Consider the following 14,167-nt stretch of genomic DNA (forward strand, 5'->3'; position numbering starts at 1 on the left):
CTAAAAGGAACCCCAAACAAGCTTGTCTGAAGTGCTTGGTGTGGGCTCTTTTGAGCTCAGGTGTGCTTACTGCTGCCTGCGTAGGTTCTACTTGTAAAAAAAAAAAAAAAAAAAAAGGTGCATTGAGCATTAACAAAAGATCTTCAGCCAACTGAAATGCAACCTTTGGCTTTTAATTAGAAATGCAAACCCTCTTGCAAAGAAAGCTTAGCATTAAGTTTGCTAGCATGAACTGGGAACCCCACTGAAGAAAAGGAAAGAAGGACCCAGCCTCTACTTAATTATTTCCCTGATTCTCCCAAGTTCAAATTTTTTTGAAAGCCTCCTTACTTTGTTTATTTATATGAATATATATGTACCACACTTCATCTTATGATTGCAGAAAGAAAACTAGTGCAGACTTAATAAAACCCTCACCTCTGTCATTAGCCGGAGCAAGAAGGGTCTGTCTAGGAGCCCAATACCCTGGCAGATGACATCACCGGCCCTGCTCATAAAAAGCTCTGCTCCTCTATCTTTGCCCTCCCCTACTTGTAGAGCTTTCAATGCATGTTACAGAAAAGCCAAGGCTCTGAAATGGGACTGCAGTTTTCCACAACCAGGAAGACAAAAAGACAGGCAGGAGGCAATGAAAGCAACAAGAATGCAAAAAGGAGTACCTGCCAGGTACCAGCTATCAGGGACAAGAGGCCTGTGGGTTGTTTGTTTGTTTTTAGATCACCTGCTTCAGAGATTTGCATAAGCTGCTTCAGAAAGCCTTAAGATTGCTCCTGGAGGAGGGGCTGCTTCGAGCTTCACATTAAACCAACCTTCCCTGACATCTTAGGAGTTGATGGAAGTTGTGGTCCAAAATTCTCTAGAGGGCACTCAAGCCTGTGATGGCTGCAATGAATGCATGCAATTCCAACATTTCTCCGATGAAAATAGGGACATCCTAAGGAAAGGTGGGGACGTGGATGGTGCTGTGGGTTAAACCACAGAGCCTAGGACTTGCTGATCAGAAGGTCGGCAGTTTGAATCCCTGCGACGGGGTGAGCTCCCATTGCTCGGTCCCTGCTCCTGTCAACCTAGCAGTTCAAAAGCACATCAAAGTGCAAGTAGATAAATAGGTACCGCTCTGGCAGGAAGGTAAACGGCATTTCCGTGCGCTGCTCTGGTTCGCCAGAAGTGGCTTAAGTCATGCTGGCCACATGACCTGGAAGCTGTACGCCGGCTCCCTCGGCCAATAAAGCGAGATGAGCACCACAACCCCAGAGTCGGCCACGACTAGACCTAACGGTCAGGGGTCCCTTTACCTTTTAAGGAAAGGTGGGACATTCCTGGATCAAATCAGAAACTGGGATGGGTTCTGTAAACAGGGACACTTGGAGGGTCTGTGGACCTAAACCTTGATAGCTGGCGCTGATGAGGACTAGTTTCTTCTTTTTGCATTCTTCTGAGTCCCCACTCCCCACATCATTACCGGCTGCAATGAGCAGCGGGGCGTGATTTTGCAGGTTGTGACGATGCACTCCCTGAAGAGGTAAAGATGAGCGTAGGCCTTGTGGCAGAGCAGTGGGAGATCATCATGAGGGTGTCTGCTTGGGGTGACACCCTTGTGTTTCCTGCTCTGTGTGGTTTTGGCCTCAGCAGAGGATGTTATCTGATTCTGCTGCTGCGCCTTCTCAGCCGCCACCTGCCTCGCAGGCAGAGAGAAGCAGTACGCAAACATTGTGTGTGTGTGTGTGTGTGTGTGTGTGAATGCGGCACCCTGCAGGTGCTGCCATTGTCTCCGCAGCAGCCGCCCACTTGAGCGCCCTGTGCCCTCCTCGCCCTCCTCTGAGCAGCCCGGCTGCAAGGTGGCAACAAAGCTCACCACGCTTGCCTCCAGCTCCTTCTCTGGGTGAATGGGTATCTGTTTGAAAATAATAACAAAAGCTTGTTTGGACGAAGCAAACAAGGAGAGCCCAGAGCCTCCATCTGAAAGCGGGGAGTGCACACAAACCCATCAACCTCACTGAGAGAGCTGAGCCTCATTCCTTTCTGGACCCCTTGGGGGACAGGTGCTGCGACTGTAAACACAGGAAGGCAAGCAGAGAGAGACAGAGAGAGACAGAGAGAGAGAGCGCGCTCAGGCTGCAAAAGTAACCCTTCTGGGTTTTGTGCGGTTTTGTTGAATCTGGCGTAACTTCTGTCGCTCGAGAGCAGCCCTGTGTTCATTTTCAAAAGGCAACCTGGCTAGATATCTTTTTGTGCAGAGCATGCAAGAGGCTGCGTTTTATTTGGTGTCTGGCCTTCACGCCGTTAATGTACAGGGGTGCTTTCCTCATTTGTCTGTCTCTAAATAAAAACAAAAAAGGATCAGAGTAGAATGAAGAAGAAAAAAATGCCCACAAAAATCCCAAGAAAAAGAAAAGGACTCCTGAGAATCTGTTGGAAAGTAGCACAGGGAAATGCTGTCTTCCCCCACCCCTCTTTATTAGATTAAGGGCAGAATAATTTATAATTCAAACAACAATCACAACTTGACTGTCAGTTCTTGAAATTAAGACTTCCAGAATGCAGCAAATGGATCCCATATTTGCTCAAACTGGTTTGAAAAATTTGGATTTTCCCCAAGCGCGCTTATCTTGTGCAAGTACATGATGTTCTAAGTTTAGTGTGGTGTAAGGAGAGCTTTTTCTGGACTAGAGAGTGTATTATGCGATGCAGGAAGTCAGGAGTAGCCAACCTGGTGCTCTCCAGATATTCTTGGGCTCCAACTCCCTTCAATTCCAGCTAGCATGCCCAGTGGTTAGAGATGTTTTGTGGGCTTTTTATTTTATTTTTTATTTTTTGCTATTGCTATTCTAGTTGTTTTATCCAAAAAAAGGGTCTCAAAGGTCTCGAGATAAAATATAGATTAAAAAAAAAATTAAAAACCACATTTAAAAAAGTGTGAAGTACAGCATTCCCAAAACCAAAGGGCTAGCTGAAAAAAACATCTTAGTCTGGTGCCTAAGAATGGACAAGGATGGCACTAGGCACATTTCCCCAGGGAGAGCATGTCCATGCAGACATCCTCCACACTTCCTTTGGAAGAGACACACTGTAAAGGACATCTGATAAAGATTATGGGGCCTGGGCTTGTTTCCACGGGATGATGGGAACTGTAGTCGAGCAACAATCCAAAGGGCACTCCGGAATTAAGTGGTATTGCCTACTGGGACTTGAGATGCACCACAGGTTAAAAGGGGATTTTACACACTGTGGAGCCAAAAGACCATGAAACTCATGGCCAGCATTTCAGGGGTTGTGTTTATTTGCACAGTATAACTGGGGAACAGAAATGACTGCTAAATTAAGAGATCTCTCTCTCTCTCTCTCTCTCTCTCTCTCTCACACACACACACACACACACACACACACGGCCCCCCTCAACAACAATTAGCTTGGCTGCCACCTTAGTCGTTAAGTATGCTATCATACCCTCCAAGATTTCTCCAAGGAAAATAGGGATGCCCTAAGGAAAAGCGGGACATTCCAGGATCAAATCAGAAACTGGGATGGCTTTTGCAAATCCAGGACTGTCCCTGGAAAATAGGGACACTTGGAGGAGCTGTGCTATGCATTCCTTGCTGGTGTTAATTGGCTTTTAATCAGCATTCATGGTTAGGAGCCAAGCCACTAAGCAAGAGAGCAGATTGCTCCTAACAGTATCACAGGCGGTTGTGGTTTTGCCGGGGAACATGTTCAGGTTGTCTCTGGCTCCCTCCACAACAGTCTGCCTTGTGGTTCGTGTGGCAGGTTCCTTTGGGATCAAGCCCAGCCTCCTCTGGACATTGGCTGAGGTTCCCCATTAGCAAGCATCCCAACCGTACAAATGTACGGGGTTTCGCGTCCTTGGTACAAATTGTCTTCAGCTGCCTTGGAGACCTGAGTGGTCCTAATGAGAATCATCAGGCTTTCCTGGCCAAGGAACAATTTTATTGCAAACGAAATGAGGCTCCTCTCATCACTAAGTGGAACGATTTGGGCCTCTCTGCTTGTTTTGTTTTAATGGGAAAGAGTCTGTTTCGGTTTCCATGACTTGGCAGACCAGGTCAGATATTGCAGGCACATAAGGAAAATGGAAAAGATCACAAGGTAGCTTATGTACAGGCAAGGTAGCATCCTCAGAACACCGTTCGCGTTTTGCCAAACCCAGATTTCAATATGTCGGTGCAAAACGGCATGGCTTATGTAAGGAGTGGCTAAATCTTTTGAGGCTGAGGGTGGCCTTGACCCTCAGTCAACATTCTTAGGGCCACTGATCAAAGTGGGTGTGGCCAATGTGGGTGTGGCCAATGTGCAAAAGTGGGTGTGGCAAGAAGTTTAGAATTCTCAGGTCGTCTTCTTTGTCCATTAGCTGTTCAGCGCCATTTTAAATCCTTATTTTTATCATCCATCGTTCAATTCAGCAAAAAGCAGTGACAACTATTTAAATGGACAAATGTAAGGGGTGTGCACAGAAGACATGGAAACCTTTTGCCATTGCAGCGGTGAGCACACAGGAATGGTCAGGAATGTTGCTTTTTAAAAGGGAAAATTACAAAAAGCTTTTGGCAACAGTTTTTAAAATGGGGAAAAAATGGCAGGGGGCGGTTGAGGACACAAAAAACCAACAGAGGACCTGTGGTGGAGGCAGAGGCCCCAGCCCAGTTGCCACCGTGGCACCGGAGAACTGGAGCTAAGGCAGCGGGTGGTGGTGGCAGGCAGAGAATGGGCACCCACAGTGAAAACTTTGTGGGTACCCAGGGCCCCCTGGAGATGGCGCCAGTGCCTTTTGGTAAAATGGCATAACAATAGGGGAACCACAGATGGTGTTTGTGTGTGTGTGTGTGTTTTATTTTAGTTTTTAATTTGTTTATTTATCTAAGAAAGGACATACAGTTAAGTAACATGCAATATAAGAAAGAAAAGAGACAGACAGACAGACAGACAACACAACCAAATGAAAATTAAACATACACACAAAATGCAAATTTGAGTTGTTTCGTTCATTATCCCTGAAGATAATTATTATTGGCGTTGGGATTGGGATGGGGACAGTAATGCCTCTCTGCCCCGCTAAATTTTATAGTTTTTATTTATTTATTTGTATCCTTGTAAATAGCTTAGAGAACATTGTAATTAAGTGGCACATACCTTGTTTGAATGAACGAACGAATGAATGAATAATTCTATGACCTTGATGGCTTTGATGTCCACTCTAATGCAAAGGCAGGCACTCATGTACCCCTCTGCGGTAAAAATGCACAAACAGGACATATTTCTATTCAGATTATTGTTTTTTTTCTATAGATTTGTCTATAAATCAGCACGTGCATGTTTGTGCAAACCAGTGTCCTCTTTTTCCTCAGTGTGTTTCCTCTTTTTTTGTGTGTGGGCAGGGTGGGGGGAGTTGCAGTGTGCAAGTGGTTAGCCTATTGCAGATAGTGGGCAGACACCCCCACTCCTGTTCCAACGAGGATGGCAGTCAGGGCAATGAGTTAAAAAAAACCCCACAACCTTCCCCACATGTGAGGTCCAAATCTGTTCTTCCCTCCAAACACACACACACACACACAGAGAGAGAGAGAGAGGGGGGGCACACATACACACACACACGACAATTTAATTAAAACAGCAACAGCTATGCAACGCTAAAAACTCTTTAACAAATAGCACCTCTCGCTGCTTAAATACCTCCAAAAAAGGAGACCTTGTGGGGGGCTGGACTATATATTTTTTGGGGGGAGGAATGAATGAATTCCTCTGCCCCACAAATAACCCAGAAATGCATTTTAAATAAAAGGACACATTCTACTCATGTAAAAACACGCTGATTCCCAGACCATCTGCGGGCCGGATTTAGAAGGCGATTGGGCCGCATCTGGCCCCTGGCGGGGCCTTAGGTTGCCTACCCATGCTCTATAAAGAGTGAGTTCTAGACCTTTTTCCACAAGGGAAGGATCACCCCCCCCATAAGTAATATATTGGTTTTTGAAGCATCTTTTGTGAATGCAGGAGGCCACCCTGCCAGGAAGACCTTCTGCAGGTAGAAAAACACACCTTTGCTTACCCTGAGAGCCAGTGTGGTGTAATGGTTAAGAGTGGTAGATTCGTAATCTGGGGAACCGGGTTCGCGTCTCCGTTCCTCCACATGCAGCTGCTGGATGACCTTGGGCCAGTCACACTTCTTTGAAGTCTCTCAGCCTCACTCACCTCACAGAGTGTTTGTTGGGGGGGGGGGCGGGAAAGGAGAATGTTAGCCGCTTTGAGAATCCTTCGGGTAGTGATAAAGCGGGATATCAAATCCAAACTCTTCTGAGAGATTTCATAGAATTGAAGGGGAACCCCAAGGGTCTTCTGATTTAGTCCTCTGCAATGCAGGAATATCAACTAAACTAAAGCATCCATGAGAGATGGGCATTGAACCTCTGCTGAGACTCCACCCCCTCCCAAGGGAGTCCCTTGCACTGTCAAACAGCTCTTCCCTTCATTACGTTCTTCCTGACATATAGTTGGAATCTCCTTTCTTTTTAACCATCTCTCCCTCTCAGGAACCCTTTGCATCTTTCCCTCATTCCCTTTCCCCCCTTTTACTGGCCAAACAACCCCAAATCCCTGTCAGGACTTGCAAGGCGCACCAAAATTTGCTGTTGTCCCCCACCTGCGACCACCACCACGTATACTTTATGTTGTTGTTGCTGCTGCTCCTGCATGGAACTATAAAGCCGGGATTCTTTGGTTCCAGGAGAAACAGTAGCTTGCTCTTGGGGGCTTAAAAAAAAAAACCACCACTGTTTTCCTTTGAAATTCCAGGGCTGGTGTTGTGTCTGCATTTCTCCATGACCCTCTTTGGAGGTAGCCATGTGCATTTTTCAGAGAGAGAGAGAGAGAGAGAGAGAGAGAGAGAGAGAGAGAGGGAAGGGGGGGAAGGAGGGGAAGGCAACCCCTCCTGGAAACAAAGCCCTGTTGTCTCTGTGCTGGAGCAGGCCGGAAACACTGCTCACAGGGGATCCCTGAAGGCCAGGACTGTCCCAGCGCGAGACTCCAGTGCGCTGAATTCAACCTGACAGCTTGTCTGGAGCACTTTCTAAGTAACCATTATCCTTCCTTTGCCCCTTGCTAAATAAGGGGGCTTCTCTGCCCCCATCCATCTCCCTCCCTCCCTCTGCCTTAAGTGCATGGAGTGCAGTCCTCTGGCACATGTGTGCAAGGAATGCGCTGGAGGGGATACCTTTGCCCCCTTCAGAAAGATCCCAGACTGATCCGGGCTTTTTCCTAAGACAAAAAGTTAATGTGTTTCCTGATGGTGTGTTTCTACAGACCAACAGTGTGTGTCCATCTCCAGCTTGCATTACGACTGTGCTCATGCGTATGAGTGCTGTGTTTCCACACAGTTCTGGCTGCATGCACAACATGCAATTGAATCCCGTTTCCTCTCCCCTGAGAATCCTGGGGACTGCAGGTTTTTTTGAAGGGTGCTGGGAATCATAGTGCTGGGAAGGGTAAGCTACAGCTCCCCAGCATTCATAAGAACATAGGAAGAAGGCTGCTGGATCAGGACCATGGGCGCCTAGGTAGTCCAGCATCCTGTAGTCACAGGGGCCAACCAGGGGCCCCAAAGGGAAACCCACAAGCAGGATTCGAACACAAGAGCCCTCTCCTTTCCTGCAGCTTCCTGAAACTGGCATCCACAAGCATTGCTGCCTCCAGCTGTGTAGGCAGAGCATAGCCATCGTGGCTAGTGGCCATCGATAGCCCTCTCCTCCTCCATGAATTTGCCTATTCCTCTTTCAAAGCCGTCTGAGTCGATAATCATCCTTGCCTCCTGTGGGAGGGAGTTCCATAGTTTAACTTTGCAGAGAGGGAATGTGCGTCAAATGAATGGCACGTCCGCAGCCTCGCCATGCAGAAACGCAACCAGGGTCGTGTCCTGGTTAAAAGTGTTGGATGAGGACTTGTTCTTCTAGTCCCCACTCGGCCGTAACGTTCACTGGCTGACCTGAGCTGGTTGCTATCTTCCCGCCTAGCCTACTTTATGAGGCTGTTGTGAGGATTACGTTGGGGAAGAGGGCACAGAACCACGCAGATGCACCCTGAGCTGTTTGGAGAAATAGATCTTGCATTTCTATTGGCTGCAAGAGTGTAGAGTCCAATTCCTGAAAATCTGTTTGATTTTATTTTTTTGCTGGGTGGGGGAAGGCTGACAGTAGCATTACTTTCACCAGTGGAGTCCCAGGACTTAAACTAGTACAGGGGAACTAACACCAGCACATCCCTGGTTGAGCCAGGATGAGGAAGACCCACCTGTTGTGGGGGCACCTATTCTGAACATACTCATCCTGCCAGACCTTGGGCTTGGATGGTGGTTCAAGTGGGTGGAATTTTCCCCACCTCTAAAATCACTTTAAATTATTTTATTTGCATACGCTGCAACCCCACTCTCAACATACCTTTCCCTGGGTGACTAACAATGGAATAAGCATAAAAGTGCATTTTCTTTTAAAAAAAAGAAAATAATAAAGTTATTGGCATATAGATGAACACATCAGGAAGCAACTGTTTATTCAAGAGACTAGGGGTAGCTGACCCCTAAGCCAGATCTAGCCGGGCAAGCTGAAAGCTTGATCACCCCATTTCAGGGCTGTGGGGCTCCCTCCACGCTGAGATGGGGAGAGAAAATGTTTTCTGCCTGCCGGCCCTCCTGGCCCTCCTGAGAGGTTGCTTACTATCAATGTGGCCCTCAGGCCAAAGGGGGTCAGCTACCCATGAAGCAGGCGATTAAATCGAAATAGTTCTACATGTTAAAAGATGCTAACATTAGCTGTTCTTAAAAGCCTGCGAAAACCAGAAAGGCCAAAAGGAAAGTACAGTGGTACCTCGGGTTAAGCACTTAATTCATTCCGGAGATCCGTTCTTAACCTGAAACTGTTCTTAACCTGAAGCACCACTTTAGCTAATGGGGCCTCCTGCTGCCGCCGTGCCGCCATCGCGTGATTTTTGTTCTCATCCTGAAGCAAAGTTCTTAACCTGAGGTACTATTTCTGGGTTAACAGAATCTGTAACCTGAAGCGTATGTAACCTGAAGCGTATGTAACCCGAGGTACCACTGTATTTCTTTAGGCAAGCCGTGATTTCCAGTGCATCTTATACACCAGGGGTGTCCCTGTAAATGCTGCCAGACTCCAACCCCCATCAGTCCCAGCCAGCTTGGGCGAGGTCAGGAATGATGGGAGTTGTAGTCCAGCAGTATTCAGAGTCCCCCCCCCCCCCCCAGGTTCTGCATCCTGACAATGTAAATCAGAAGTAAGCGCCACTGAAATTCATGGGACTTACTGAGGCCTGAAGTATTTTATAGGCCAAGGTTAGCAGCTGAAGAGGTCCCTGCTCCAAGGAACTTCCAGTCCACATTTCAGCAGTTGGCTAACTGGGAGGGAAAGCAGCTAAGGCTAGCAAGGAGCGATTCAAAGCTGAAGCGTCCTTTACAGGAAACACCAGCACAAAGGCGGCAGGCAGAGCTGCTCCCAGAAATTATCAATGAGGCCTAAATGGTGTGCAAATCTGAGAGATCTTTGGATGAAAGAGTCCGTGACGTTGTAGACATTGTTTAATATCCTTTTTCTCTGGTTTGCAATAGAGTCTGTGTTCATTCAAGGACCTTCTGGATGGAAACCAGATGGCTGCGAGATGACGGCTCTTGAAAGCCTCATAGGATTTATATTGTGCTTTTTAATTTTGTTGGAATTGGACACACATTTGTCATGGAAGCCGTCACAGAGATCCTCATATCTGCTGAAGCTGGCAGGATGGCAGTGAGCTACACCAGAGGGCAGCTCTTTTTCCCTCATCATTGGCAAAATATTGTTACGTGCCACCTCAGTCTCCTACATCACCCTCCAACACTTCTCTGATGAAAATAGGGATGCCCTATTCCATAAGAGGGACACAGGTGGCGCTGTGGGTTACACCACAGAGCCTAGGACTTGCCAATCAGAAGGTTGGCGGTTCGAATCTCCATGATGGGGTGAGCTTCCATTGCTTGGTCCCTGCTCCTGCCAACCTAGCAGTTCGAAAACTCGTCAAAGTGCAAGTAGATAAATAGGTACCGCTCCAGCGGGAAGGTAATTTCTGTGCGCTGCTCTGGTTCGCCAGAAGTGGCTTAGTCATGCTGGCCACATGGCCCAGAAGCTGTATGCCGGCTCTCTTGGACATTAAAGCGAGATGAGCGCCGCAACCCCAGAGTCGGCCACGACTTGACCTAATGGTCAGGGGTCCCTTTACTTATGGGGGACTTCTGGCCCTCCAGAAGTCATTGAACTACAATGTCCATCATCTCAGGCTGTTTATTCCATAATAATTATAATAATTTAAATTATTTATATCCCCCCCATCTGACTAGGTTGCCCCAGCCATTCTGGGTGGCTTCCAACATATAGATAACAGCATAATAAAACATTAAACATTTAAAGGGCTGCCTTCAGATGTCTTCTAAAAGTTGTATCTTATCTCCTTGGCTCAGGGGTAGCATAACTGTACCTTCCAACATTTCTTCGATGAAAATGGGGACCTCCTAAGGAAAAGCAGGACATTTTGGGATCGGATCAGAAACCAGGACGGCTTCTGTAAATCTGGGACTGTCCCTGGAAAATAGGGACACTTGGAGGGTCACCTAGTGGTGAGAGACTGCAGGGATTCCAGGCGCTTACCTAGGTTTGGTTTCCGTGGAATGAAGCTCAGCAGAGATTGTGGTGTCTATTGGATATATTTCCACACATATGGAGGATGGAGGGGCTCACAGCATCAACACCCCAACAGATACTGCTTCTCCATTAGTTGCAGCTCTGGATCCAGCACAGAGCAAGCAGGTCTCTGGGTCTCCAGCTTCCAGCCTGCTTTTTAATCAGCTCCCACACACCCTCTCTTTCCCTGCCCCCCCCCACAGCTAGGGGAAGGGGAAGCACCACCCATTCATTCTATGGGCGGGGCGGTAAGGCACATCCATTTGTTCTATGGCACAGAGCAATTTATTTCATTACAGTCATACCTCATGTTACGTCCGCTTCATGTTATGTTCTTTCAGGCTACGTCCTGCGGCGACCCGGAAGTACCGGAAAGGGTTACTTCCGGGTTTCGCCACATGCGCACAAGCACAAAATGACATCACGCACATGCACAGAAGCAGTGAATCGCAACCCACGCGTGCGCAGATGCGCCGCTGCAGGTTGCGCTCTTTTCATGTTGTGAACGGGCCTCTGGAACGGATCCCATTCACAACCAGAGGTATCACTGTACATTAATCACGATGATTGACTAGTCAGCCACAGCCATTGCCTAGACAAAGGGGTTGGTCTGGCCATCTAGTTTTTGTACATTCAACCCCACCTCCAAAGATACAAAATCCCAATAATTGGAAGGGACTCGAAGCATCATCCAGACTGACCCTACCCCCAACTTCCATAGCTCAGAGCTGCATCTCAGTGTTTGGCTGGGGTGGGGGCGGAAATCCAGCGTCTCCTGCCAACTTTGCCCAACTCAACAGGCTGGCTGCGAGCTCTGTCACAAGAATGGGATTGTTTTTGCAAAATAAATAAACAGAAACCCCGTGCTCTGGATTGCTTCCCTGGCTGAGAATGCCTCATTGTGTCTGAAACACATTTTGCAAGGCTCTGGGTTAGGTGGCTGCCGAGTGCTGCCGTGGTGCACACATTGCATTCATTTGGCTGATGGCAGGGGGGTGGGCTTTGGAGCCAGAGAGCCAGAAAAATGTTGGCTCCCCTGAGCAACTATTGTCATTGTCATTTTGGAAAGATGTGGAAATGCACTCATTAAGTTCCCAGTTGTTGCTGATTCCAAAATCCCCAACCCAAAGCTCCTCTGCCTGGGGCCGTGTCTCCCTCGCAGGTTTCAGCTGGAATCATAGAAGCACAGAATGGTAGAGTTTGAAGGTACTCCGAGGGTCATCTAGTCCAACCCCCTGCAATCTTTTGTCCAATGTGGGGCTCGAACCCATGACCTTGAGATTAAGAGCCTCATGTGCCACCAACTGAGCTGTCCCAGCTTTTAGCCTCATTTCTTCTCCATTCTAGCTGTAGTGTTGGGCCAATGGGCTGACTCCATATAAGGGAGATTTCCGTGTTTCTATTGCAGAACGATGAGGACTGGGATCTTGCTTGTTTTTAGGGGAAGGACTGTAGCTCAGTGGTAGAGCATCTGCTTTGCATGCAGAAGGTCCCAGGCATCTCCAGGTACACCTGGTAGAGATCTGTGCCTGAAGCCCTGGAGAGCCACCGCTGGGCAGTGCAAACAGTACTGATGGCCCAATAGGCTGACTCAGTATAAGGTGGCTTCCTGTGTTCCTAGCGAGCTAATCCCTGGGCGATGAGACAGTCCCACAACCATCCCGCATACACGCAAATACACACAAATAACTGACGAAACATGCATCATGCATACAGATGACTCTGCCTCTGTTTGTCTGTTGTTGTTTTAAAAAATCCACACCAGCTTCTAGCATTTAAAAAAAACGAAACCAGGAAAATACCAAGGAGGCTTTCCCTGCGCCAGCTGGAAGAGACAACAACATGAGGGGTTTTTTCCATCTGACAATTTTTGCAGTCTTTGTCATTCCCAAAAGGAGCAGACAATAGGATCTTCTGGCTTTAATTCGTTTGGGAGATTAAAGCTGTTCTCCTTCCCATCCCATCTCAGGACTGGTTTTAAAACTGCCCTTTCAAGGGTCTCTCAAGTGCCAGGTTCACCAGATGGCAGGGATGGGAATTTGCACTTGTGGCTAAAGGAAAGCAACAGAAAGACAGAAAGTGGTGGGGTTTTTATTATTATTTTTACAAAAAGAACTGAAAATGATTGGCAAGGACCAAAAGTTTTCTCAAACTTTCTGGTGGTAGGTTGTCAGTTTCTTCTTCCTTGCAAAGTGTATTATTTCACTGACTCAGTGTGATCACATCTACTCTGTATATTTAATACATGATTATACAGCTTTTAACAGACATGGAGAATCCTGGGAACTATAGTCTGCAAAGGGTGCCGGGAACTGTAGCTCCAGGAGGGCAGAACCATTAAAAAAAACTACGCTTCCCAGGATTCTCTGTGAGTGTTAACAGTGGCATAAAATTTCTTTAAATGCACGCCATGGAGGTGACCTTGGACCAGAGTCTAGTAAACCTGTAGTATACAGAAGTGCTGTGCAGGCAGCACTGTTGTAGTTTTAAACTTCCATAATGCTGTTTTGTTTTGAAAATAAAAAACCAATGAGCCACAAAAACGGGGCATTTCATTTGCTGGTGGTAAAATGTTGGAAGCATTTAGTTTTTAAAAATGCTGGTTCTTTTCTTGTTGAGTAAGGCTGTGGCTCGCCCTGTTACTCCTTTTGGTATTAGGCTTTGGTCCTGTGGATACTCATTCAATAATATCTCCCGGTTTCAAATCCTGTTGATTCAGAGCTGTTACCCTGAGGCAAAATTCTTGCTCTCTTGGAACATGGAAATTCCAGGATTTATTAATATTTTTTTTAGCGGAATTGCTGGCTGGAAAAGATCAAAGCCAGCATGTACACACATTGAGTATTCAAATGATAGAATCACGGAAATGTGGGGTTGGAAGGGACCCCCAGAGGTCATCAAGTCCAACCCCAACATCCTAGGGCTGCTGCAGCTGCCACCAAGAAGCAAAACAAGGCAGTGAGTCAACAAAAAGTGCAAGGGAAGTGGGAGGACTGAGGGAGGGCAGGCAAATGGTAAGAGAGGTTACGATTTGGCTTAGGGTTACATGTCAACAAGTGTATTCACATTTTTTAAAAGGTCCCACAGGAAGATGGTGCCTGTGGTTTATTTGGCATGAGCACCCTCTGCATATGAAACAGGACACCCCCTGTGTCCGCTTCCTACATACTGTATTTTTCGCTCTATAAGACGCACCAGACCACAAGACGCACCTAGTTTTTGGAGGAGGAAAACAAGAAAAAAAATATTCTGAATCTCAGAAGCCAGAACAGCAAGAGGGATCGCTGCGCAGTGAAAGCAGCAATCCCTCTTGCTGTTCTGGCTTCTGGGATAGCTGCGCAGCCTGCATTCGCTCCATAAGACGCACACACATTTCCCCTTACTTTTTAGGAGGGGAAAAGTGAGTCTTATAGAGCAAAAAATACGGTATTCCTTTCAAG

At 47.2% G+C, this 14,167-nt stretch overlaps 1 protein-coding gene and 1 long non-coding RNA gene across 5 annotated transcripts in view; one reads left to right on the forward strand and one right to left on the reverse strand.

Moving 5' to 3' along the window:
- FLI1 (Fli-1 proto-oncogene, ETS transcription factor) overlaps positions 1 to 14,167 on the forward strand; it is a 113,909-nt gene that overhangs the window by 92,299 nt on the left and 7,443 nt on the right. The window lies entirely within an intron of this gene.
- Positions 99 to 1,733, reverse strand: LOC308464423. Its single transcript, XR_013980036.1, has 2 exons — positions 1,338 to 1,733; positions 99 to 522 (listed from the first exon to the last, which is right to left on the reverse strand). It is a non-coding gene; the product is annotated as an uncharacterized lncRNA (long non-coding RNA).

Source organism: Podarcis pityusensis (assembly GCF_964106645.2).
Source record: "Podarcis pityusensis genome assembly, chromosome: 15".
In the NCBI taxonomy this organism is placed as follows: domain Eukaryota; kingdom Metazoa; phylum Chordata; class Lepidosauria; order Squamata; family Lacertidae; genus Podarcis; species Podarcis pityusensis.